General features: G+C 47.5%; 1 protein-coding gene across 2 annotated transcripts in view; it reads left to right on the top strand.

The window, feature by feature from the left end:
• Positions 1-25,628, top strand: part of RAB7A (RAB7A, member RAS oncogene family) — a 56,940-nt gene that overhangs the window by 138 nt on the left and 31,174 nt on the right. Inside the window, exon 1 of one of the 2 annotated variants that reach the window (XM_040358960.1) lies at positions 12,944-12,968. The exons of the other annotated variant lie outside the window; for it this stretch is intronic. The gene's annotated coding sequence lies outside the window, so the exon portion shown is untranslated. Of the gene's footprint in view, positions 1-12,943; positions 12,969-25,628 lie in introns of those variants that run through there. 2 annotated transcript variants of the gene reach the window in all.

The following is a 25,628-nucleotide window of genomic DNA, read 5'->3' as shown; positions in this document are numbered from 1 at the left end:
TAGGGGGGGAGGTCTTCGCTTTCCTCTGTGTACAGCGCGCCCTGTCACCGGCCTGCTGGGCTGTGTTCATACCGGGGCCTGTCATCCCCCCTCATAAGGGAATACAACCCTTCCCCCTCACTGTGTCCTCCTATACATACCCGGACCTGTCATCCTCATCCCTGTCACCCCAATACTCTCCTCCCCCTCTGTATCCTAGTAACCAACCCTCATCCATAGGCCTGTCCCTGGGGGGACCCCTTTTATATGTCCCCATCACCCTCATCCATAGGCCTGTCCCTGGGGGGACCCCTTTATGTGTCCTCATCACCCTCATCCATAGGCCTGTCCCTGGAGGGACCCCTTTATGTGTCCTCATCACCCTCATCCATAGGCCTGTCCCTGGGGGGACCCCTTTATGTGTCCTCATCACCCTCATCCATAGGCCTGTCACTGGAGGGACCCCTTTATGTGTCCCCATCACCCATAGGCCTGTCCCTGGAGGGACCCCTTTATATGTCCTCATCACCCTCATACATAGGCCTGTCACTGGAGGGACCCCTTTATATGTCCCCATCACCCTCATCTATAGGCCTGTCCCTGGAGGGACCCCTTTATATGTCCCTGTCCCCCTCATCCACAGGCCTGTCCCTGGAGGGACCCCTTTATGTGTCATCACCCTCACCCATAGGCCTGTCCCTGGAGGGACCCCTTTATGTGTCCTCATCACCCTCATCCATAGGCCTGTCCCTGGGGGGACCCCTTTATGTGTCCTCATCACCCTCATCCATAGGCCTGTCACTGGAGGGACCCCTTTATGTGTCCCCATCACCCATAGGCCTGTCCCTGGAGGGACCCCTTTATATGTCCTCATCACCCTCATACATAGGCCTGTCACTGGAGGGACCCCTTTATATGTCCCCATCACCCTCATCTATAGGCCTGTCCCTGGAGGGACCCCTTTATATGTCCCTGTCCCCCTCATCCACAGGCCTGTCCCTGGAGGGACCCCTTTATGTGTCATCACCCTCATCCATAGGCCTGTCCCTGGAGGGACCCCTTTATGTGTCCTCATCACCCTCATCCAAAGGCCTGTCCCTGGAGGGACCCCTTTATATGTCCTCATCACCCTCATCCATAGGCCTGTCCCTGGAGAGACCCCTTCATGTGCCCATCACCCTCATCCATAGGCCTGTCCCTGGAGGGACCCCTTTATATGCCCATCACCCTCATCCATAGGCCTGTCACTGGAGGGACCCCTTTATATGTCCCTGTCCCCCTCATCCACAGGCCTGTCCCTGGAGGGACCCCTTTATGTGTCATCACCCTCATCCAAAGGCCTGTCACTGGGGGGACCCCTTTATGTGTCATCACCCTCATCCATACGCCTGTCCCTGGAGGGACCCCTTTATGTGTCATCACCCTCATCCATAGGCCTGTCCCTGGAGGGACCCCTTTATGTGTCCTCATCACCCTCATCCAAAGGCCTGTCCCTGGAGGGACCCCTTTATATGTCCTCATCACCCTCATCCATAGGCCTGTCCCTGGAGGGACCCCTTTATATGCCCATCACCCTCATCCATAGGCCTGTCACTGGAGGGACCCCTTCATGTGCCCATCACCCTCATCTATAGGTCTGTCCCTGGAGGGACCCCTTCATGTGCCCATCACCCTCATCCATAGGCCTGTCCCTGGAGGGACCCCTTCATGTGCCCATCACCCTCATCTATAGGCCTGTCCGTGGAGGGACCCCTTTTATATGTCCCCATCACCCTCATCCATAGGCCGGTCCCTGGAGGGACCCCTTCATGTGTCCTCATCCATAGGCCTGTCACTGGAGAGACCCCTTTTATATGTCCCCGTCACCCTTGTCCATAGGCCTGTCCGTGGAGGGACCCCTTTTATATGTCCCCGTCACCCTTGTCCATAGGCCTGTCCGTGGAGGGACCCCTTTATATATCCCCATCACCCTCATCCATAGGCCTGTCCATGGAGGGACCCCTTTATGTGTCCCCGTCACCCTCATCCATAGGCCTGTCCATGGAGGGACCCCTTTATGTGTCCCCATCATCCTCATCCATAGGCCTGTCCCTGGAGAGACCCCTGTGTCCCCATCATCCATGGGCCTTTAACTGACAATTGCGCGGTCGTGCGACGTGACTCCCAAGCAAAATTGGCGTCCTTTTTTCCCCACAAATAGAGCTTTCTTTGGTGGTATTTGATCACCTCTGCGGTTTCTATTTTTTGCGCTATAAACAAAAAAAAAACGTAAATTTTGAAAAAAAAAATACAATATTTTGTACTTGTTGCTATAATAAATGGCTCAATTAAAAAAAAAAAAAAAAAAATCAGTCTAGGCCGATACGTATTCTTCTACATATTTTTTTTTTTTTTTACTAGTAATGGCGGCGATCTGTGATTTTTATTGGGACTGCGACATTATGGCGGACACATCGGACACTTTTGACACATTTTTGGCACCATTCACATTTATACAGCGATCAGTGCTATAAAAATGCACTAATTACTGTATAAATGTGACTGGCAGGGAAGGGGTTAACACTAGGGGGCGAGGAAGGGGTTAAATGTGTACCCTGTATAGTGTTCTAACTGTGGGGGGAGGGGGGTGACTGGGGAGGTGACCGATCTATGTCCCTATGTACAAGGGACAGCATCGATCTCCTCTCTCCCTGACAGCACCTGGATCTGTGTGAGCCGGCAATGAGAAATTATCTCATACAGTATGTTTACATATGAGATCATCTCTCATTGGCCGCACAGATCGCCTACCAAACGGCCACTCTGATTGGCCGTTCACGGCGATCTGTGATTGGCTGTGTCCAAGGGACACGGCCAGCACAGAAGTTCCCCGCTGCGCGCTCGGGGAACGAGGAAAGGGGCGGCCGTAAAAAGACGGCATCCCAGAGAAGTAAAACCACCCTGCGGCCGTATATAGTCGTACGGCCTTCGGGAAGGGGTTAAATCAATTTATTTTTTTATTTTTATATATATTTTTTTTATCCATACTGCCCCCCCCCCCGTATATGTAATACATAATATAGCTTTCTCCATCTGTGTGTGTGTATATATATATATATATATAATATAGTGTATGCATGCATCTATCATGTGGCTTCTCCCATCTTTCCCTCTGTACATAATAAATTATTGCTCCATTCATCTGAATTGTCCCAGGAAGAACCCCGGCACTGAATCCCAATATCTGTATATAACATCATATAGACACTGGCCTGTCTTTGGAAGGACCACTCGCTGTTCCCTCTCCCCTCCCCGTAGCCTGACCCTGGAAGGACCACTCGCTATCCCTCTACATATCACACCTCATATAGCCTGACCCATCTGGCCTGTCCCTGGAGGGACCCCTTTCTGTATCCTGTTATATATATATAATACATTGTAGAGCTCCATTCATCTGACTTGTCCCTGAAAAGACCCCCCATCTCTGTATTCCTCTTTGTTGCACATTGTATTACTTCATCCATCCTGCCTTGTCCTGAGATCCCACACCACAAATCCTCTATACATTGTATGTATTCATCTATCTATCCAGTCTATGATAGAATGATGTTTAGTAAAGACACCACTCTTTATTAGTTAATTCACTTGTAAAAGCAGGACTTTCTTTTTGCCTAAGGTCGATTTTGTTTGATAACATGCTTGTACAAATGTCAACTACACAATAAAGATCTTTTGACAAGGAGAAAAAAAAAAAAGAAAAAAAAAGAATGATGTTTAGTGTTCATAATATACATCATAAAGCTCTATCTATCTGGTCTTGTCCCTGGAAGGACCGATCACTGTATCCTTGTAATCTCTTCTGTATTGTATTACTTCATCCATCCCACGTCATGTTGCCTAATGTTCCCCCATATTATCATGTGTTCTATATGGAGAATGTATCCCCCGGTCTCTCTGGAAGGAAGACAACTATTATGTAATGTCATCCATCCGGTCCTGGTGATTCCCCTCCAATGTATTCCAGGAACATGTTCTATCCGTCCTCTTCTGTCCCTGGATCTTATTCAGTAAATATTATGTATTGTATAGTGTGATCTATCCCGGGATTCCCCTCATTACATTCTAAATACTATCGCTGTTGCGCTACATCTTGGTATTGAGATCTTTGCTGTATTCTAATCTCTATTTTTGTAGAAAGATCTGTTTTCCTTGTCCCAGGACCATGTACCCTGATAACCCCCCCCCCCATATTTATATTAGTTTTATCCAGCCCCGGCCGCCCCCCCCCCCCTGCTCTGTTCCGTGCCGGCTGTACTGTATCCGAACAATTTTCTGTATTAGGCGTTGTATAATTTCATTCTTCCACCCCGTCCCAGGACTCTTCCATGTGTCTTCTGATCACCCCTATTCTTTATATCCCGGCTTCTCTGTCCTGGCATCCGATGTGTTGTATAAGCTTCATCCTTTTCACCACGTTCTGGGATCCCCTTCAAGATATCCTCATAATGCATTATATCATATGTTATACGTATAACTTGATATAGCTAAAAAAAATCCAATAACACCGCTTAAAAGCAAACATTTTTATATTGTAATTTACCAATTCTTAAGCCCCATACACACTATCCGTTTTTTCTCTTCAGGTTTACCAAAACCATCTAATGATGTCAAACCTTAAAGCGGAGGTTCACCCAAAAAACAAGTATATAACATTACATTCAGTATACCTCAAACATGTACAGTATGGGTTTTTTTTTTTGGGGGGTGTACATACGGTATTATCGGTATTTTCCTCCCGGCTTCCGTGTACTCACTCCCGCAGGAGTGGGTATTCCTGTGCAATGCCATCTGGGACTTCGCCCAGATGATTGAGGTGCCCCCCCGGCGGATAAGGCGCGTCACGACTTTCGAAAAGTAGCCGAACTGCGAGTCGGCTCTATACGGCGCCTGCGCAGTCAGCTTTACACGGCTCCTAGTCGGTGCACAGGCGCCGTGTAGAGCCGACTCGCAGTTCGGCTACTTTCGGAAAATCGTGACGCGCCTTATCCGCCGGGGGGAGTTTTTTCAGGCACGTCAATCATATGAGCGAAATCCCAGATGACATTGCGACACTGCACAGGACCGCCCAGTCCCACGGGCGGAAAATACAGATAATACTGTATGTACACCACCCCCCCCCCAAAGAAAACAGCATACTGTACATGTTTGAGGTATACTGAATGTAATGTTATATACTTGTTTTTTGGGTGAACCTCCACTTTAATGCCGCGTACACACCATCACTTTATGTGATGGGGAAAAAAAAACGTTTTTAAAAACGTCTATTTAAATGACCGTGTGTGGGGGAAAACGTTGTTTTATGTCTTGTGAAAAACGACAAAAAAAAAAATTGAAGCATGCTTCAATTTTATGTGTCGTTTTTCAAAACGTCGTTTTTTACTTCACAGAAATTGACCGTGTGTAGCAAAAAAACAACGTTTTTACACCCGCGCATGCCCAGAAGCTAGTTATGAAACGAGCTTTAATGGGAAAAAAGTGGTGAACGTAACCGCGCTTTGCTAGAGCATTGTGAAAAAACGATGGTGTGTAGGCAACTTCGTCTTTGAAAATTGAAGTTTCAAAACCGTCGTTTTTTACTTCACAGAAAATGTCGTTTTTTTTCATCACATAAAGTGATGGTGTGTATGCGGCATAAGGGTTTACAACCACTTTAATGGGATACAATTCACGCCATCAATGAGGATAATGGTACCCCATCATTGGTGTCAGTTGGTGGAATAATGACCCAGGGGCCAGATAAAGGCAAGCACAGGGCCAAATCTGACCCCTGATCTAGAGGAAGGCAAAAGAAAACTGATAAAGCCCAACAAGGGAAAAATTCCTTCCCGACTTCTAAGGCAATCAATCGGATATTCCTGGATCTACGATCTCTGATGTTATTAATGTTCATATCTAGTAATATTCTGTGCTTGTAGGAATGCATCCATCTTTCTTTAATCAAATCTCTTCACATTCCATCTAATCCTCCTCCTTTCTTTGTGCCTAAAACTTGCTGAGCTGATATTTCTTTATCTCTTAGTTCTTTCTATTGTTCTGTTGCAGTGTAATCATTTTATTGATAAACTAATAACTTCTCTTACATACATTGTCCTTATTCACCAAACTCTCCCAGATATGAAATGTTACTTTCAATTTCTCTTCTCTTGCTATGTTGGGGAAGATGTTGTTTTTGGTTACATTGTTGCTGTATGACGCTTCTACACTGCAGCACACAATGTTCTGTGTTTTGTTTTTCCTCCTGGATAATGGTGTGTGAATTTGTAAATGTATAATTGACACAGGGTGGCCTGTCACAGCTAATTGAATTTGTATTACAAGGACAAAGCTTCTGTCAGGTCTCCCCTCCCCCCTCCTCTTCAGCACTATGGCCCTTGCTACCCCCCTTCCCCAATATGTGCATTTCACTTTATTTACTGTGTTGCTTTTGGTTGCACCTCCTAACATCTGTGTATTCTGTTCCCAGAGAAAAAGTCAGTCCTGTCTGTTCTTTAAAGATTGTTTTATAGTGCAACTTTCATTTTCCTTTTGGGCTGTTTTCTTTTATCAGCTGTGAGGGTGGGTGCAGCTCAAAGTACACAGATCACACAAGAAGTGGCATTACATTACACTGAGAACTTTGTGCCGGTGTTCTGAGACATGCCTTCCATCGAAAAAATCCTCTGATGGGTCTGCGCATGCGCAGTACACAATGTTACTCCAGCTGATATGTTGATCAGCTGGTGTGAAGTTAACACGGTGCAGATCGTCGGAGGCAGTATCTGATGATATACTAAGCACAGAGAGAGAATTAAATTGTCAGATTTGGCCTCACAGTTGCAGGGCAGGTTTTGGCTGTATTGAACAGCGTGTTTTATGTTGCATGGCGACTTGAGTGCGTTAAACTGATTTTTGGCTGTGTCTGAGGGCAGGTGAAAACAAACCCACAACCAGGCCCGGACTGGCCATAGGGCATACAGGGCATATGCCCGGTGGGCCGCGGCGGGCTGCATGTCACGTCTCCCCTCAACCCCCCCCCCCCCCCATGTACGTGGTCCAGAACTGTTAGGGGGGTGTCTGTGTAACAAACTGTGGGGGGGCTGTGTAATGTAAAGGGGCCCAGAGGTTCAAGGTGCTGGAACCCCACATCCCATCATTAACTGCCGCCGCGGGCCTATTTTTTTGTCCCAGTCTGGGCCTGTCCACAACACTCTCCGACGATCTGCACATGCGCTGTTGTCGTCACACCAGTTGATTAACATATCAGATGGAGTGACGTTGCATAGTGCACATGAGCAGACCCATCAGAGGCATTTTTCGACGGAGGGCATTTCTCGATGGAACCCTGGGACAAGGTCGTCTAGAGCCCAGGGCGAACAAACAAAACTGCCTCCCCCCCCCCCCCCCATGATGTATAAGCATCATGTGTCAATAAGATTCCCTCCATAAAAACACTGAACGCTTATCTGCATGCTTGCCCCCTAAGCATAAATTCCCCTTCCTCCCAGTACAAATCTGTCCCCCTGCTGCAATTCCTCCTCCCAGTACAAGTCTTTGTCCCCGTCCCCCCCCCCCCCCCCCAAAAAAAATCCTCTAAAAATTCCCTTCCTAGAACAATACCTCCTGCTAAACCCCAAATTCTTCCTTCCAACACAAATCCCCCTTTCCCCCCTCAATCTCATTGTGGGCCCCCCCCCCCAAACTCACATACCAGCTCCTCCTGCCCACCCCTTGTCCAGGCCCTGAGAACTACAAACCTAAACACTAGTTAAAAATAGTGCCTGAAAAACGGCCCGCTGAAGTCTCGGTGTGAAACCCAATGCTATGAGTCAACACTGAAGTTGGTGTGAAACGCGTCAGCTGTCCTAGGTTCCGTTGCTGTGATTTGTAGTACCTGTTTCCAGTTTTTTACATTAAAGTTACGTTGGATTGGAGTGCGGCTGTCCTGATCATCTTTTTGTTCTTATTGGCTTTCACACTGAGGCAATGCGCTGGCAGGACGTTGCAGCTGGTAGCGGGGGTTAAAAGCGACCCGCTAGCGGCCAAAAACGTCAGGAAATGACGGTAAAGCGACTCTGTGAAAGGACCCTCAAAGTTTGTGTGCTTGTTGTTTTTTATTTTTTCAAAGTCAGTCCCCCTAGTGCCTCTGACACTGAATACCGAGCGATCGAACGCTCGGTTCTCATAGCTTTGGGGGCAGAGCTGGTGCTTGTCGGTAAGGATGAGCTCCGGCGTGTTCGCACAGAACACGTGCAGAGCCCGCCAGGAAGTCGGCACCCGCGCTGCGCTAATCACAGCCAGGCAGACATTGTCCGATGCTTGGCTGCAGAGATCAGGAAATGTCTGCCTGGCTGTGATTAGCGCAGCGCGGGTGCCGACTTCCTGGCGGGCTCTGCACGTGTTCTATGCGAACACGCCGGAGCTCATCCTTACTTGTCGGTGTCTGTGCGCATGCTCACTGGAGCGCTGGGCTGTGAAGGGAGCAGCCTGCTCAGGCTCTTAGCGGCTTGCTGAGCCAGGTGCCGACTCCATTGTCATGATCTTGTCCATGCCTGAATTGGCTCTGTGGCATCAGCTGACAGAGAGCTTCAGCTCACTGTCTGCTGAAAACGGGTCACAGGAGTGCAGAGTTAACTGCACTGCTGTGATCCACAGGAAAAGTACAGCCAAACGAGTTTTGGCTGTAGTCCTTCTTTAATTCATTTTTAATCATCAAAGCAACCCCCCCCCCCCCAATCCATCCAGGTCTCCGTGCTTTATTTTGCTGAAAAATAATTTTGAAAATCAGTGCTGGAAAATAATGGTGGCCACTCAAAACATTGACACTTTGAGCTCAATTTTTCACTTAGGGGTGTACTCACTTTTGTTGCCAGCGGTTTAGACATCACTGGCTGTGTTATTTTGAGAGGACAGCAAATGTACACTGTTATACAAGCTGTACACTCACTACACAACATTGTAGCAAAGTGTCATTTCTTCAGTGTTGTCACATGAAAAGATAGAAGAAAATATTTACAAAAAGTCTCACTTTTCTGAGATGCTGTACAGTACGGCTGTCAAATTGGAAGCTGCAGCTGTCTGTGGAGCTGCAGCATCCCAAATGAAGTGACTGGTTCTGCTTGTGAATCCCTGAGTGGGCAAACGTGGCCCTCGCTCAGGTCAGGTGTAGTACGGCCCATGTGAATGACGTCTAATAATCTGAATTTGATTGATCTCTACATTCTGCATGTTTTCTACCTTTTCCTCTGACTTCCTCTTCTATTCTTCCTCTTTCTGAAGATTGTTGCCGTTGATGAAACTTGTAGCAATGGGATGTAGGGGAAGGGCTGACTTTTCACGGTTCTGACTTAGAAAGGGAAACCAAAAAGGCCTGAAATTTCTGCCAGTGCCCCCCCCCCAGACTCCACTTTCCTCTTTGTACTTTGCTGGCAGATTGTTGAACTAGAAGACTGATCTGTCATGTTACTAAACTGTTACTCTATTAGGCTGAATTCTCTCCTTTCTGGTAAAATACAAAAAAGCAATAAAGATTACTTTGGCAGCTCGCTTTGGTTGGGTTGTCGTTCCTTAAAGGGGTTGTAAAGGTACAATTTTTTTTTTTCCCTTAAATAGCTTCCCTTACCTTAGTGCAGTCCTCCTTTACCTACCTCATCCTTCCATTTTGCTTTTAAATGTCCTTATTTCTTCTGAGAAATCCTCACTTCCTGTTCTTCTGTCTGTAACTCCACACAGTAATGTGAGACTTTCTCCCTGGTGTGGAGTGTCGTGCTCGCCCCCTCCCTTGGACTAGAGGAGAGTCAGGACACTCTCTGCGTTGCAGATAAAGGAGCTGTGTGTTAGTGGGCGTCCTGACTCTCCTGTAATCCAAGGGAGGGGGCGAGCACGACACTCCACACCAGGGAGAAAGCCTTGCATTACTGTGTGGAGTTACAGACAGAAGAGCAGGAAGTGAGGATTTCTCAGAAGAAATAAGGACTTTTAAAAGCAAAATGGACGGATGAGGTAAGTGAAGAAGGACTGCACTAAGGTAAAGGAAGCTATGTAGGAAAGAAATGTACCTCTACAACCCCTTTAATGGACTAAAAGCATTGTTCACCTGCTATCAAGATGCTGCCTATGCAAGCAGGGGCACCTGTAGATCAAAACGGAGGAGATGAGGGCGCTCTGGTGGAGGTGGATAGCTGATCAGAGGGATGATGGTGAATAGATGGTGCTTCTGGTAGCACTTTGGTTAGATGAAAAGCAACTCTGAAGATATAAAAAAAGGAAAAGAAAGGCGCCTTATGCAAAGTGTAACAAAGGGTTAAAAGCACTTAAAAGATCATTGTGTTAAAAGACATGATAAAATCGGGAGTCCTCATCTGTGGCATGTGTCCATCCTCAGCATGGTGGTAGAGAGCAGTGTAGAGCCGTCCAGCAGCTGTAAAGCGTTTTCATGCGTGTTGGAGAGAGGAGGCAGCAGGGAAGCCTGTATTCCGGGTTCACTGCGGTATCCACAAGGCTGATGGTGTGGTCGGGAGAAGGGGGCGGTAATGTGTTTCGAAGCGTGTGCGGCTTCTTCGTCCGACCTCTGATGGAGCCGCACATGCTCCGAAACGCGTGGACACAGATGACTACTCCTGATTTTTTTTTTTTTTTTTTCCATATCTTTTAACACTCAACGATCTTGTAAGTGCTTTTAACCCTTTGTGCACCTTATTCAGTTTTGCATACTGCGCTTAGAGGCACCTTTGACAAAAGTTAAATTGCCCCAGCCGGGAGTGTCTCCGCGTTCCAGGAAGTGCTGGGAGCCACCTCTGGCCACATACATTACTGTACTGTATGCCGGCAGCTTTAAAGTACATATACACAGCCACTTTACATTAACACCAGACTCCTTAAAGTGGAGTTCCACCCAGGTATTTTTCACAAAAAATCCTAAAATAAAAAATGTATACTCACCCGAAATACCTGTTATGTGGAAGTCCGTAATCTGCCTCTTCCGTAACCACGGTCTGTCTTCATCCTCTTCTGGTGAATGGGGTGCGCTGCTTTCTGCAAACTGTGTAATCCCAGAGAGCAGCCGTCCCATTGCGCGAGACTTATGCATGTGCAGTAGGAAACGGGCAGTGAGGCCATAAGGCTTCACTTCCTGTTTCCCTTGGTATGGATGGTGGCAAGGGATTGATATGGGGGGGGGGGTGGAAGCAGGGTGGGCGAGTAGGACAGGTAAGTGTCAATATTAAAAGTAAGCAGCTACAGTGTTAGTAGCTGCTGACTTTAATATAAAAAAAAAAAAAATTGCGGGTGGAATCAGGCTTTAACATTGTGAGTGTAATTCATTATATATACGCAAACCAAGGTATTTCTGTAATTTATTGGTGTATAACTCGAATGTAACCTGATGGATCGCTCTGATCTGCAGCCACCACATGTATGTCGTCTTCTGCAGTTGTGGAGAAGCTGCTGTCATTCGTCGAGTTGAGAGATTGTCTGACAGACGCCTCCCTAAAATAAAAGCAACAAATTACTAAGAGTAGAACAATATATGATCACCCCGGTCTAGTCTAGGCCTCCTTCTAGGACTTCTAAACGCTTCATGATCAGATGTGGCCCTTCTATCTAACCTGTGGGAAATCCCTACTTCATACTCTTCTGGAGAGTGACAGAACTTTTTCTTGTAGGCAGAGTTCACGCTAGCTGTGAATCCGCTCCAAATTTTTACCTGAATTTGAACCTGAAACGGAGCATAAGACTCGCAGGACCCCTTTTTCCTGTGTGTGAACCGGGTCCATTGAGAGCCATTGGATGCGGATAAACCCACATCAATTTGCATAAGTGTGACGACGTGTGTAAACTATTTTCTTTTCCTGTAAAGTTGCTTCAGTTGAGATGGTGATCCGACTTGGAGGCAACTTCCATTGAAATATGAGTACAAGTTGCATTGAAGTAGTACAGGAACCTTTTCTGAAGTCGGAGCGACTTCAGTAGTGTACATTAAGGCGCTTCTCATTCACTTCAATTGAATTTCTTCTGTCCAGTGACTTGGGGCAACTTGAGGTCTGACAAGTCGGATCCCAACGGATCCCAAGCTGTAGTGTGAGCCGGCACTAAAACTTCCTCATCTGACTCATTGTTACAAAGCAAACCTCAATGTTTCTGTTCCCTGTCTTGGCTGATATTGATTAGTGAGCTTGATTGGGTTTGATGTGTATTAACAAGCTGTGGTCTGAGCTAAGCATGGACAACCCAATGGGGCCAGCAAATCCAATCAGGGAGCAAGCAGGCACTCCTCGGTCTATAGATAATCAATAGGCTTTTTAGTTGTCTGGATATAAATGTGAAGCTGATTTTATGCAAATATCAACTTGCTGTGTGTTATACGGAGGAATTCGTCATACAGTTTGGAAAAGATTTGTCAAACGTTAGTCATAGTATTTTGGGTACAAAGACAATCTACCAAGACTTGAAGTAGAACTTTAGGCAACACCCTTTTTTTTTTTTTTTTTTTTTTTTTTTTGCATAGAGTAAGGAAAGATTTATAACGCGTGTTCCCCCCCCCCCCCCCTCCCCATTATCTGTGTCCCATTGGGGAGATTTCCCTTCACTTCCTGTGCCAAATCAAGCCAGATAGTGAGATGACAGTTGCTGTTTGGCTGACAATTTTTCAGGTTGTCTTTCTTTCCCAAACTCGCTCTCTCCTCCCCTGAAAGAAGTTGAGTGGGAGGGGCCACTCATTAAGCAAATTTTATCCCCACTCATCAGGAACCAGACACAATTCGCTGAGTGTAAGGCCAGCTTTTAGGGTTTAGCTGCTGATCACACAATCCATTCTCTGCGGGGAGACTATAACCTTCAGTTGAGGCGGTTGGTAAATGTGTATCCTGCAAGGCTGGCGTTGTGCAATGTTGTCCTATCACATGCTGATTAGTATGGCTCATCTTTTTGTCCTGTATGGTTGATGTGTTGTGATTCAGCGCCTAATGACCCGGCGGGTGAGTGTTTCTATAATTTGTTATGTTAACATTTTATCTAGAGTTTCTTTGTTTTTACCAACTGCAGAGTTAAGTAAGAGGCGCCCATTTATAGTCTGATATCTGCAAGTAGTGTGACCTGTGGGCATCGCATGTGATAGTGGAGGAGATAACTGTGTATATAATGAGCACTGGGAAATGCCATACGAGCTTCTTATCACATGGAGATTTTCCAACAACTTGTAAAAGGGAATGTGAACCCCAACAATACATTTCTCCTATCTTCTTCTCCATTTTGATCCGTTAAATTTACTACCTCCGTGTCTATATCCTGGTGTGCACAACTTTCATGTCTTGGCATGTTTGGGTCTGGTGTGAATGTACAAGATATGTAAATTGACAGCGCTTTAAAAGTACCTGTAGTAATCTATTTACTCAATGCAAAACCATCATATAGATCAGAGATATGCAATTAGTGGGCCTCCAGCTGCTGCAGAACTACAAGTCCCATGAGGCATAGCAACATTCTGACAGCCACAAGCATGACACCCAGAGGCAGAGGCATGATGGGACTTGTAGTTTTGCAACAGCTGGAGGCCCGCTAACTGCATATCCCTGGTATAGATATTCCCCCCCCCCCACAATATTTTTTTTTATTTTTTTTTCTTTCCTGAAAATTGGCATTTGATGGTTCCACAAATATTGTATGACTAAAGAATGGTAGATATTTAATTTTTTATTTTTCATTTATTCAGGATTTCAGCTTTCAGGAAAAGAATTATGCATGTTCTAAGTAATTTACATTTGTGTGACTTGTCATGCGACTTTAGACGTGGGGTTTATTTACTAAAGCTAGGGAGTGAACAAAAAAAATCGGGCTCACTTCTGCATAGAAACCAATCCGCTTCTAACCTTGGCTTGTTCAGTTTAAGGGGTTGTAAAGTCAGAATATATGTATATTAGGGTTGTACCGATACCAGTATCGGGACCAATGCCGAGTATTTGCGGGAGTACTTGTACTCCCGCAAATACCCCCGATGCCTAAATAGAATACTTGTCCCCCCCCAGCCGCCGCCGTATAACGCAAATCCGCCGCTGCCGAGTTAATCACTGTGCGGCGAACATTACAGGCACCTTTAGCTTGAATAGCTGTTTTGTCCGCCGCGCCATGTATAGACACTCCCCCTTGGACGGATCTGTCCAATCCCAAGCAAGGTGGAGTGTCCTTTACACGGCATGGCAGGGAAAACAGCTATTCAAACGAAAGCTGCCTGTAATGTTAGCCGCACGGTGATTAACGCGGCTGCGGCATCATCATTAGGTATGGGGAACATGGCTGGATATATATATATATTATTAAAGTCATGCATGAATATAAAAAGCCTATGTGTAGTCTCCCACTCCCTCCTTTGGAGTCCCAAGTTGCACAAGTGTGGCGAGTAGGAGAGTCAGGATGCCCACTAACACACAGCTCCTTTCTCTACCTGCAAAGTAGAGAGTGTCCTGACACTCCTGCTTGCCCCCTCCCCCCTCAAGAGGCTTTCTCCACACCTGGGAGAAAGCCTTGCATTACTGTGTGGAGTTACAGACAGAAGAACAGGAAGTGAGGATTTCTCAGAAGAAATAAGGACATATAAAAGCAAAATGGAAGGATGAGGTAAGTGAAGGAGGACTGCACTAATGTAAATGAAGCTATTTAGGGAAAACCATTTTTATTTTTTTATTTTTTTACCTTTACAACCCTTTTAACTTCTGTCAAGGAGACATGTTGGAATTTTTCTGACAATCGGTGGCTGCAGCCAATCGGCTACACCCATTGATCTATGTATCAAGAAAATGGCAGGTGTTGACAGAATACAATGTCTTGGTGGGGGAATTCCTCCATCTACGTTGTGTAGATGAAGGAATTTTTTTATTTCATTCAGCCGTCTGGCTGAGCAAATAACTGACTGTGTATTGTTGACCCAATCCATCTTTTTAAAATGTAATTTTTTTCTTTCTTTGTAGATCCACTTGCAGGTAGTTGGGTGAAATGACGAATGGCGCTGTCAGTTTTGAGTCTAAAAAATGCAAGAGGTCACATTGTAGCAGTACAAGAATGTGACAACTTAATAAAGATGTCATTTGCCGTCACTCCAAGGAGGTTTCCTCTTACCGCTGGGACACGGAAATTGAAACAGAATCTCAACCCCTTCCCCCACTCCACCAAATAAGTTTGGGTTGGCGTTCTATTCAGAATGGTTACATTTTCTAGGAAATTATCCTTTCACATAAGAGTAGATAAAAAGGACAAAGAATAACTTTTACTAAAAAGCCCAAAACTGGCAGAAAAATAAATGACTCTGAGATTTACATCCTGTAACGTTCTCCCAGCCCGAGCTATAGGGTTAAATCCATGGTTGGTGTCCCTTCCTTTACATGCAGTGAGCAATCTGAGGGGGCAATGTAAAGGCAAAGGAGCTGTATCATCAGTGTTCCTTCCTTTGCATGCAGTGAAAAGGAACAATTGGGACGGGCCTATGTAAAGGCAGGGAGAGGAGTTGGACATATAGGGTGTCCATCAGAGGTTGGTGTCCGTTCCTTTGTTCCTGTTCACTGCATGCAAAGGAAGGAACACCAACCTCTGATGGACACCCTGTATGTCCAACTCCTCTCCCTGCCTTTACATAGGCCCGTCCCAATTGTTCCTTCTCACTGCATGCAAAGGAAGGAACACCAACCTCTGATGGACACCCTATATGTCCAACTTTTCTCCCTGCCTTTACATAGGCCCGTCCTAATTGTTCCTTCTCACTGCATGCAAAGGAAGGAACACTAACCAGGGACTTGACTTATACTGCTCTTCTCCCTGCCTTTACATTGGTCCCTCCAATTGCATGCAGTGAACAGGAGCACTATAAGGGCAGGGAGCTCCTGAGATTTGTTTTCTGTTCTCTGCATTCATAGGGGCCAATGTAAAGGCAGAAAGCTATAGGGTCAAATCCATGGTTTGTGTCATAGATATGGATTTGACCCTACAGCTTTCTCCTCTCCCTGTCTTTTCATTGGCCTCTCTTGGTCGTTTCCCACTCACTGCATGCAAAGGAATGGACTCTCAAGATGGGCTAATGTAAAGGCAAGGAGAGAATGAGCTGGAGCAACAAATCCATGGTTTGTGTCCATTCCTTTTCCATGCAGTGAGTGAAAGCGATCAGAGGGGCTAATGTAAAGGCAGGGGGAGAAGGAGCTCTAGGAACCGGTCCAAATACATGTATGATGGTGTAACTCCCCAACTTGCCCATCATGAATGGCTTTGAATAAAAAGCTGCCAACGCTGAGCCATTCTGTTTGAATGGCTTTGTTGCCCAAACGCTGGAAATTGTTAAATTGGTGACGATTGCCTCCTGTGGTTACCCCCTGCCCTGCCCATGATCAAATCCTAGAATGTATTTTTGAAAGCTAAGCAACAAAATGGCACTTTCTCCCTCGTCTTCCAGGACGGCACGCTGAGAGTAGACTGGCCACCTGACAGGAAACACAATCAAAAAAGAGGTTAAAAGGCCCCACCCTTCCCATGTGCCTCAGTTTCTGATTGTGTTTCCCCTACAGCGAAACAGTTTTTTATTTTCAAGCTGACCTAAGGCCTGGGGCTGGTGGTCCCCCCCCCCGGAGTCTAGACCACAGGTACTGGGTGCTTTTGGGTCCGGTCAAGGTGCTTGCACTTTCCCGGGGGGGTATCCCTTCTTTATGGTCTAGGGAGGCTGAAAGTGCTAACTAAGAAGAGTGCCTCCCTGGACGCCAGAGCCTCCTAGCTAGCAGGGCTTCCCTAGTGCTCTGAGGCGGCCGTACCTCTCTCCCCCCCCCCGTCTTCCCTCCTACCTTACAGGGAGACTTCCCCTCTGCAGCGTGGTGTCGGCTGGGCTGGGCGCCGCTCCGAGCGGCGCCGTCACTTGCTGGGCGCGTATTGATGACGCGCACGCCGCCCGACGGCGTGACGTCACTCCGCCCCTACAAGATGGCGGCCTCCACCGACGGATGCCACATTTCGCTGCAGAGCACAGCAGAGGCAGAGCAACACGCAGCCGGGGAGAGAGAAGGGCCGGGCGCCCTCATCATGGAGGACCGTCTGACAGACCTGGCTGCTGAGGAGTCCACCCGGGGTGAGTCCTCCTTGTGTTCGGGGGTGGGGGGCTTCCCCCCCCCCCCCCCCTCTTGTTGTAGAAACTCAGCTGTGAGAGTATGTTGCTAATGGGCCTTTCTATTTTACATTATGTTTTAGGAGAGGACCCTTCTGCCCAGGGGGAAGCCAGTAGATCTACTAAACCCCTTAAAAAGATTAAGAAATGTGGGAATTGTAATGATAAGCTCCCGACAGACTATAGCAAACCCTTTTGCTCCAAGTGTATCCTTAAACTAGCTGGGAAAGAGACCTCGCAAATCATGAAGGATTTTCTCTCTGTGCAGTCAGAAATGCTCGCCACTCTCAAGGATTTTAAATCTTCCTTGAAAAGTAGGGAGTCTGATCCCCCTGTACCTGGTCCTTCGTCTCAGGAGGGATCCACTTCTGCGCGGCTGGGTTCCCGCCAGCGAACTAGGAAGGCTCCTTCCTCTGACTCCGAGGATTCTGAGGTCACTCTTCAAGAAGAGGGCCTGGTGGAAAGCCAGGCGGAGGAAGAGGACGAGGATGCCAGGTCTGGGAAATATATATTTTCCGCGGATGATATGGAGGGTCTTCTCGCAGCCATTTACGCCTCTGAGCAGATCCAACATCCAGCGGAGCAGGTTTCAGCCCAGGACAGGATGTATTTGGGTTTAATTAAGCCTCAGTCTAAGACTATCCCAGTGCATCAATCCCTCAAGGATATTATCCGGAGGGAATGGGCTGAGCCAGAAAAGAAACTTCCCAAGTTTAAGACCTGGAAACGCCGCTGCCCCTTTAAAGATGAGGTGGAGGATACCTTTTTTAAAGTTCCTCGTCTTGACGCATCTTTAGCTCAGGTCTCTAGACAATCCGATCTCTCTTTTGAGGATGCAGGGAGTTTAAGGGATGCCATGGATAGGCGTGCTGATACCTCCCTCCGTAGAGCCTGGGAAGCCAATGCAGCCGCTTTGGGTCCTGCGTTAGCTTCAGCATGCGTCGCAAGGAACACTGCCGCTTGGACTTCCAGGCTGTTAGATCATCTAGCAAGTTCTTCCAAGTCTAGAGAAACTCAAGAGTCCCTCCAGGTGATCGGCAGTGCGGTAGCCTATTTGGCAGACGCAGCTATTGAGACGGTTCGCGCTTCAGCCAAGACTGGAGCACTTATTAATGCTTCTAGGAGAGCTGTCTGGCTGAAAACTTGGAGGGGCGACCTTGCGTCAAAAAACCGCTTGTGTGCGATTCCGTTTGAGGGTTCCCTCCTGTTCGGCACCGCATTAGATCAGGCCCTAGCGAGATCCTCTGAAAAAGGAAATAAATTTCCCTCCAAACCTAGAGCAAATAGGGGGAAGTTTTTTCGTCCCAACCAGAGGAAAAACCCCCCCCCCAGGGAAGAAATCGGCACCCGGCAGGCGCTGGGGGTTTGGAAAGGATAAGCCAAAGAGTGGGATCCTTTTTTCCAGCCCCAAGCCTGGTGAAAAGGATCCCAAGTGACGAGAGGGTAGGGGGCAGGCTCTCCAGGTTCCTTCCCGCTTGGGAGGAGATAACCAGGAGTCCTCACGTCCTTCAGATCATCAGGGAAGGTTACAGGCTAGAATTCCGCCAGTTTCCTCCCCCCATTTTTCTCCTCGCACACCTACCAAGCGATCCTCGCAAAGCCGCTGGACTTTCCCAGAACGTTGCCAGCCTGGCCGAACAGGGAGTCATAGTCCCAGTCCCTCCAAATCAAGAGGGCCAGGGAGTATACTCCCATATTTTTGTCGTTCCCAAACCACTCGGGAAATTCAGATTGATCATCAATCTCAGACCCCTAAATGTTCATCTTCAATACAAAAAATTTCGTATGGAGAATGTGTACAGTCTCAGGGGCCTCTTGTTAGAAGGCGTGTTCATGGTGACAATAGACTTGAGGGATGCTTACCTTCACGTCCCTATTTGTCCGGATCACCAGAGATTCCTCAGATTCGCCCTCACCTCTGCCCAAGGAGTTCAGCACTGGCAGTTCTCGGCCCTCCCCTTCGGACTGGCTTCCAGTCCGAGGGTGTTTACGAAGGTCCTGGCAGAGGTGATGGCTTTTCTACATTTAAAGGGGATCTCCCTCGTCCCTTACTTGGACGACCTTTTGCTCTTCAACCTGAGTCAGGATCAGCTCCTTCTGGACCTGGCCACTGTCATAACCACCCTGGAATCCCTTGGTTGGATCGTGAACAGGGAGAAGTCTTCTCTCCTTCCAGAACAAAGGAAGATGTACCTAGGTTTTCTTATAGACTCCCTAGAAAGGAAGCTTGTCTTATCCCAAGACAAAGCACAGGGTCTTATGACAGCGGTCAGGTCCCTAGTGGCGGCTGTAGATTCCTCTTTCAGAGAAATCATGAGGTTGTTGGGACGGATGACTTCGTGCATCCCGGCAGTTCCTTGGGCACAACTCCACTCAAGGCCCCTGCAGGCCTTCCTTCTCTCATCTTGGGGGAGAACGGAAGAGACGTTGGATACCAGGGTCAGTATCCCGGTTCCAGTAAAAGACACCTTACAATGGTGGCTATTGCCCCAGAACCTTTTAAAGGGTCGTCTGTGGAGTCAGGTCAACCCGATCAAAGTCACTACAGATGCCAGCAGCTGGGGGTGGGGAGCCCATACGGAGGAACTTCGAGCCCAGGGTTCTTGGAATCCCCAGCAAAGGCGGGCTTCTTCCAACTACCGGGAGTTATTGGCGGTTGGGGAGGCTCTGGAAGCCTTCGAGGAGAGAATTCAGGGCCGAGAGGTCCTAGTCCTCTCCGACAACGCGACTACGATCGCCTTTCTCAACCGGCAGGGGGGCACCAGGTCACACTCTCTCCTAGCCCTCTCCCTGAGGATCCTAAGTTGGGTAGAACAGAGGGTGCCCTCTCTTCTAGCGGTCCATATAAGAGGGACCCTCAATCTGGAGGCCGATTTTCTGAGCCGCCAGCCCATCCTTCAGGGGGAATGGGAATTATGCCCGGAGACCTTCAGCTGGATTTGCCAACAGCTCGGTCGCCCAGAAGTAGACCTCTTTGCGTGCAAGGGGAACAAAAAGGTGAGCAGGTTCTTTTCCCTCTCCCGAGAGCAGGGTTCACTGGGGGTGGATGCGTTGGCTCAACCCTGGAGATTCCGGTTGGCCTACGCCTTTCCTCCCTTGAATCTCATCCCAAGGGTTCTGCAAAAATTGAACGGCTCAGACACCAACCTGATTTTAATCGCTCCTTGGTGGCCCAAGAGGTCCTGGTTCCCCACCCTGAAACATTGGGCTCTAGCTCCCCCGCTTCCTCTCCCTCCCCGGGCGGGTCTTCTGCGGCAGGGGCCGGTCTCTCATCCGAACCCAGAATTCTTCAGCCTGACGGCATGGCTCTTGAGAGGTGGAACCTGCAGCAGAGAGGCTGTTCGGAAAAGGTGATAGGAACCCTGTTGGCTAGTCGCAAGAAAGTCACCAGACTCATCTATGCAAGAATCTGGGGGGTCTTTTCGCGCTGGTGCTCCGCGAAACAGATCTCCTACCCTGACATCCCCGTCATCCTGGATTTCCTCCAGGATGGGGTGGAACTAGGCTTAGCCACTAAGACCTTGAGAGTCCAAGTTACGGCCTTGTCCTATTTTTTGGACAGGAGCCTTTCTGGGGATCCTCTTATTAGGAGGTTTCTGACAGCCAGGGACAGACTTTCCCCTATAAAAGTCTCTAGAGTCCCCCCTTGGGACCTCTCCCTAGTCTTGAATCAGCTATCTAAGGCACCATTCGAACCTATAGATAGTATTCCAATTAAATTACTTTCCTTTAAATTTACTTTTTTGTTGGCTATCACGTCTGCCAAAAGAGTTGGAGACATGCATGCTTTTTCCATTAAGGAACCCTTTCTTCGGGTTTTTGAAGACAGGGTGGTACTGAGTCAGGATCCTCTGTACCTGCCCAAAGTGGCAACTAAGTTCCACAGATCCCAGGAGGTAGTCCTCCCTTCGTTTTGCGCAGATCCCAAGAATGAGAAGGAGGCTACTTTTCATTGCTTGGACGTAAGACGTTGTCTTTTGATTTATTTAGAGAGGGTAAGTGAGTTTAGGAATTCCCCTCATCTTTTGGTTAATTTTTCTGGTCAGAAAAAGGGTCAGCAGGCAACAAAAGCTTCTATATCCAGATGGATCAGGCAGGCTATTTCTTTATCCTACACCTTAGCGGGTAGACCAGTTCCTGTTATCAAGGCCCATTCCACCCGATCACTGGCAGCCTCCTGGGCAGAAAGAGCAGGAGCTTCCATAGAACAAATATGTAAAGCGGCGACCTGGTCAAGCCAGAATACGTTCGTCAGACATTACAGAGTCGAACTGCTGTCACCGCAAGATCTGTTGTTTGGTAGGAAGGTCCTACAGACGGTGGTCCCGCCCTAAGGTAGGCCCAAAGATTGCTTGTTTTTCTCTCAGCGTGCCGTCCTGGAAGACGAGGGAGAAATGACCAGTTACACTTACCGGTAGCTGGATTTCTACGATGTCTTACAGGACGGCAGGCCTACTTCCCTCCCTGTTATTTACTGCTATTCGGAGTTATTTTTTTATTAGGTCCTAGGACCGTGTTCTAATAGCGGTTACTTATCTACAAACTGAGGCACATGGGAAGGGTGGGGCCTTTTAACCTCTTTTTTGATTGTGTTTCCTGTCAGGTGGCCAGTCTACTCTCAGCGTGCCGTCCTGTAAGACATCGTAGAAATCCAGCTACCGGTAAGTGTAACTGGTCATTTTCTCCTTCTTTTTTTTTTTTTCCCCCTTACTGCAGTCAGAATGAAAGGCAACTTTTCCCTCATTTTTCCATATTCTGTATTATAAATGGAAAGGGATTTTAGGTTTGATCAGTGGCGGGTCAGCGTGGTGTAGTCAGAAGTAAAACATGCGAGTATCTGTGCTGCAGGGGGATCAAAGCTTGACGGCGGAGTGTATTCTCAGGGGTGCTCCTCAGAAGTGCCCACCCAGTACTATTTGCATACCTTAGTGTAAAGGGAACTCGTTTTTCAGATCTACATATGAAAAAAACATCTGCGTGTATAACTAAAGGCAAAACTATTTTTTTTTCAGTTTTGGTTTGAGGGGAGGGGGATGGGAACACTGTGTGTGTGTGTGTGTGTGTGTGTGTGTGTGTGTGTGTGTGTTGTTTTTCTGCCTTCCATTAGGAAGATTTGCTCTCCTCCTCCTTCTTTTTTTTTTTTACCATTTATTGGTGAAAGTAAAAAAAAATTCCCTATTTTGGGTTGTCCCCAGAAAATTAATAGAGGGTAAATCTTCCATTGGGCACACTAGTTCTGATGCCTGGGGGGGGGGGGGCGTTGTCACTAGAGATTCCTAATTTGCAAGTATTTCCTCTCACTTCTGTTTTGGCTATGGGACAGGAAGTGAAGGTAAATCTCCCCAATGGGACAATGGGACAAAAGGGCAAAAATAAATCTTTTACATGGAGATATCTAAAATCAAAGTGTCCCCCTATCTCCCCCCCCCCCTCTTTTTGGCTGTGCACCACTGAAGCCTGCTGACGTCTCACATCCCACTGACCAGCCCCCCCTTTGTTTGCAGAAGAAAACGGGACAATGCTGACAACACTGCTTGAGATTTCAGAGAAGTAGGGTCCAGAACCCAACGCGTGAGCTGTATGAAGTCCGGCTGCAGAACATCAATGCTGTGGTAACATCAGCACTTTGCCTTGGTGTGAATAGCAGCGGCAAAAATCTGATTTCCTACTGCTGTTTCTTTGGCACCTGTGAGCCACTAGCTGCGGCCGCAGAGCCTGGACACTTTAATGACAGGTTGACAGGGGCCGCGGCTATTTGTGACTGCACAGTCAGCGATTATCTGCTGTGATTGCAGTTGGACACAATGCACCCTCCTGCATCGATCACCGCAGATAATTGGTGATTGCACAAACAACCATGAATGGCTGTTCACAGGTGTCAAAAACGGCAGCAAGAATCCGCAGCTTTCTGCCGCTGCCATTCACACCAGAGGCAACTTCCCTGTGTGGATGTAGCCGAATGCCAAACCTAGATTCACATCAGTGGAGTCGACTTTCTGATGTAAAGTAAAGCTGTGGTTTGCCCATTATCTGTGCCCAGCATCACTTACCTTCCCCTCGCTCCTCGCTGTGTTCAGGTACTGGGAACAAAGAATACACAGTATGCATTAATGCTGAGCATGTGACTGACTCCATACTGGTGATTAGCCCAGTACAGTCACAGAAGTGGGGGGACAGTCCTGTGTACACTGACTGGGAATCTCACTTGATTTCTTGACACTCTTTTCATGCCGCTGGCAGCTAAATGCCGGTAAATTGCAGTTTACCAATTAAATGTAATTGCTGCATTCGTTTTCTTTTATTAAAGTGTTACTAAACCCAGGAGCCTGTGTGGTCTCCCACAGTACATGGAAATGCAATTGTATTAAAGCGGAGCTCCACCAAGATTTTTTTTTTTTTTTTAAATGCTGCAAAATAAATATTTTTTATTTTTTATATACATACCTGAAGTGCCTGTTGCTAGGCAGATCGTCTTAATCTGCCACTTCCTGATCCGCGGTCCGTCTTCTTTCTTCTGTTCCCTGGCTGCCTCCTGTGTAATGTGGTAGCGGTGTCTTCTGGGACCTTGTGTGTGTGTGTGTGTGTGTGTGTGTCCCAGGAGACATCATCTATTCACGTTGCGCGGCTCGTGCATGCGCAGTAGGGAATCGGGCGGTGAAGCCGCAAGGCTTCACTCCCTGATTCCCTCACCGAGGATGGCGGCGGGGCAGCCGAGACCCGATCGTTTGCCATCATCGCGGGCACCCTGGACATGTAAGTCTCCTTTAAAGTCAGCAGCTACAGTGTTTAGTAGCTGCTGACTTTTAATTTTTTTATTTTTTTTTAATCGGACCTCCGCTTTTAAATATAAACTGCTAAATGCCTTTTCTCAGTATATACAGTGGATATGAAAAGTCTACACACTCGTTCTAAAATGTCGTCAGATTTCTGTGTTGTAAAAAAAGAGACCAAGAGAAATAATTTCAGAACTTTTCCCACCTTTATAAACTGTACAACTCAATTGAACAACAAATTGACCTCTTTTAGGTGGAGGGAAGTAAAAAAAAATATGGTTGCATAAGACCCCTTTCACATGGAGGTTCTTTTCCGGCGTTTTAGCGCTAAAAATGGCGTCTGAAAGTGCCTCTCTAGCTACCCCAGTGTGAAAGCACTCGGGCCTGCACTCTGGGTTAGCTTGAGAGGTGGTGCACTTGCAGGACGGGGGGGGGGGGGGGGGGGGGGGGGGGGGAGTCCTACAAGCAGTATCTTTGGGGCGGTGTATACACCGCTCCCAAAACGCCCTGCGCTTTGAGATGAATGGGCAGCGCTGCTGAAGCGCTGCAACATGGGTGCCTTTAACCCTTTTTTCAGCCGGTGCTTTTAAAAACCCACCACACTAGGTGCTGAAAAGCGCTGCTATACCGCTAATGCACCCCTGCCCCAGTGTGAAAGTTGCCTAAAGCCTCGTACACACGACCGGTTTTCCCGTCAGGAAACCTGCCAGAAGAGCATTTGTGTATGCGTGTGTATGCTCCCTAGCAGTTTTCCCAGCAGGAAAACTCCCCTGCTCTCTATTTTCCCGTTGGGATTCCCGGCAGAGTGTTTCCTGCTGAGAAAACAGGTCGTCTGTATACTTACCTGTTCCATGCTAAACCCGCACATGCTCGATAAGAGTTAGACGCATGCGCGGTAGCATACACGTTTACTGTGGGGTGTAGCAAGATGGCGGCGACGGCATTGAATGTGATTAACCCAGGCTCGTCGTAGTTAATGCTGTCACTGCGTTCTTGCCATTCAAAAGAACGGCGGTTCTTTTGAATGGCCGTATGTATGCACGGCAAGCTTTCCAGGAATCCCGTCGGAAAAACCGTCATTTTTTTTCCTGACGGGATTCCGGCCGCGTGTACAGGGCTTAAGTGTGCACACCGTTAAACTACTACTTTGAGGCATCTTTTGATTTTATTGCAGCACTATCTTTTTGGGTATGAGTCTATCAGTATGGCACATCTTGACTTGGCAATATTTGCCCACTCTTTGCAAAAACACTCCAAATCTGTCAGATTGCGAGGGCATCTCCTGTACACAGCCCGATTCAGGTCTGGGCTCTGGCTGGGCCATTTTCAAACCTTTAATTTTCTGGTGAAGCCATTCCTTTGATTTGGATGTTTGTTTTGGGTTGTCATGCTGAAAGATGAAGTTCCTCTTCATGTTCAGCTTTCTAGCAGAAGCCTGAAGGTTTTGTGCCAATATTGACTGGTATTTGGAACTGTTCATGATTCTCTCTACGTTGACTAAGGCCCCTGTTCCAGCTGAAGAAAAACAGGCCCAAAGCATCATGCTGCCACCACCATGCTTCACAGTGGGCATGGTGTTATTTCGGTGATGTGCAGTGTTTTTGTGCCAAACATTTTATTTAATTATGGACAAACGGACCAGAACACCTTTTCCCACATGCTTTTTGGGAGACTTCAGATGTGTTTTTGCAAGATTTAGCCGAGCTTGGATGTCTTTCTTGGTAAAACAAGTA

This window comes from Rana temporaria, chromosome 7 (genome assembly GCF_905171775.1).
Source record: "Rana temporaria chromosome 7, aRanTem1.1, whole genome shotgun sequence".
Taxonomy (NCBI): Eukaryota; Metazoa; Chordata; class Amphibia; order Anura; family Ranidae; genus Rana; species Rana temporaria.
This window is presented reverse-complemented; position numbering and strand designations above follow the sequence as displayed.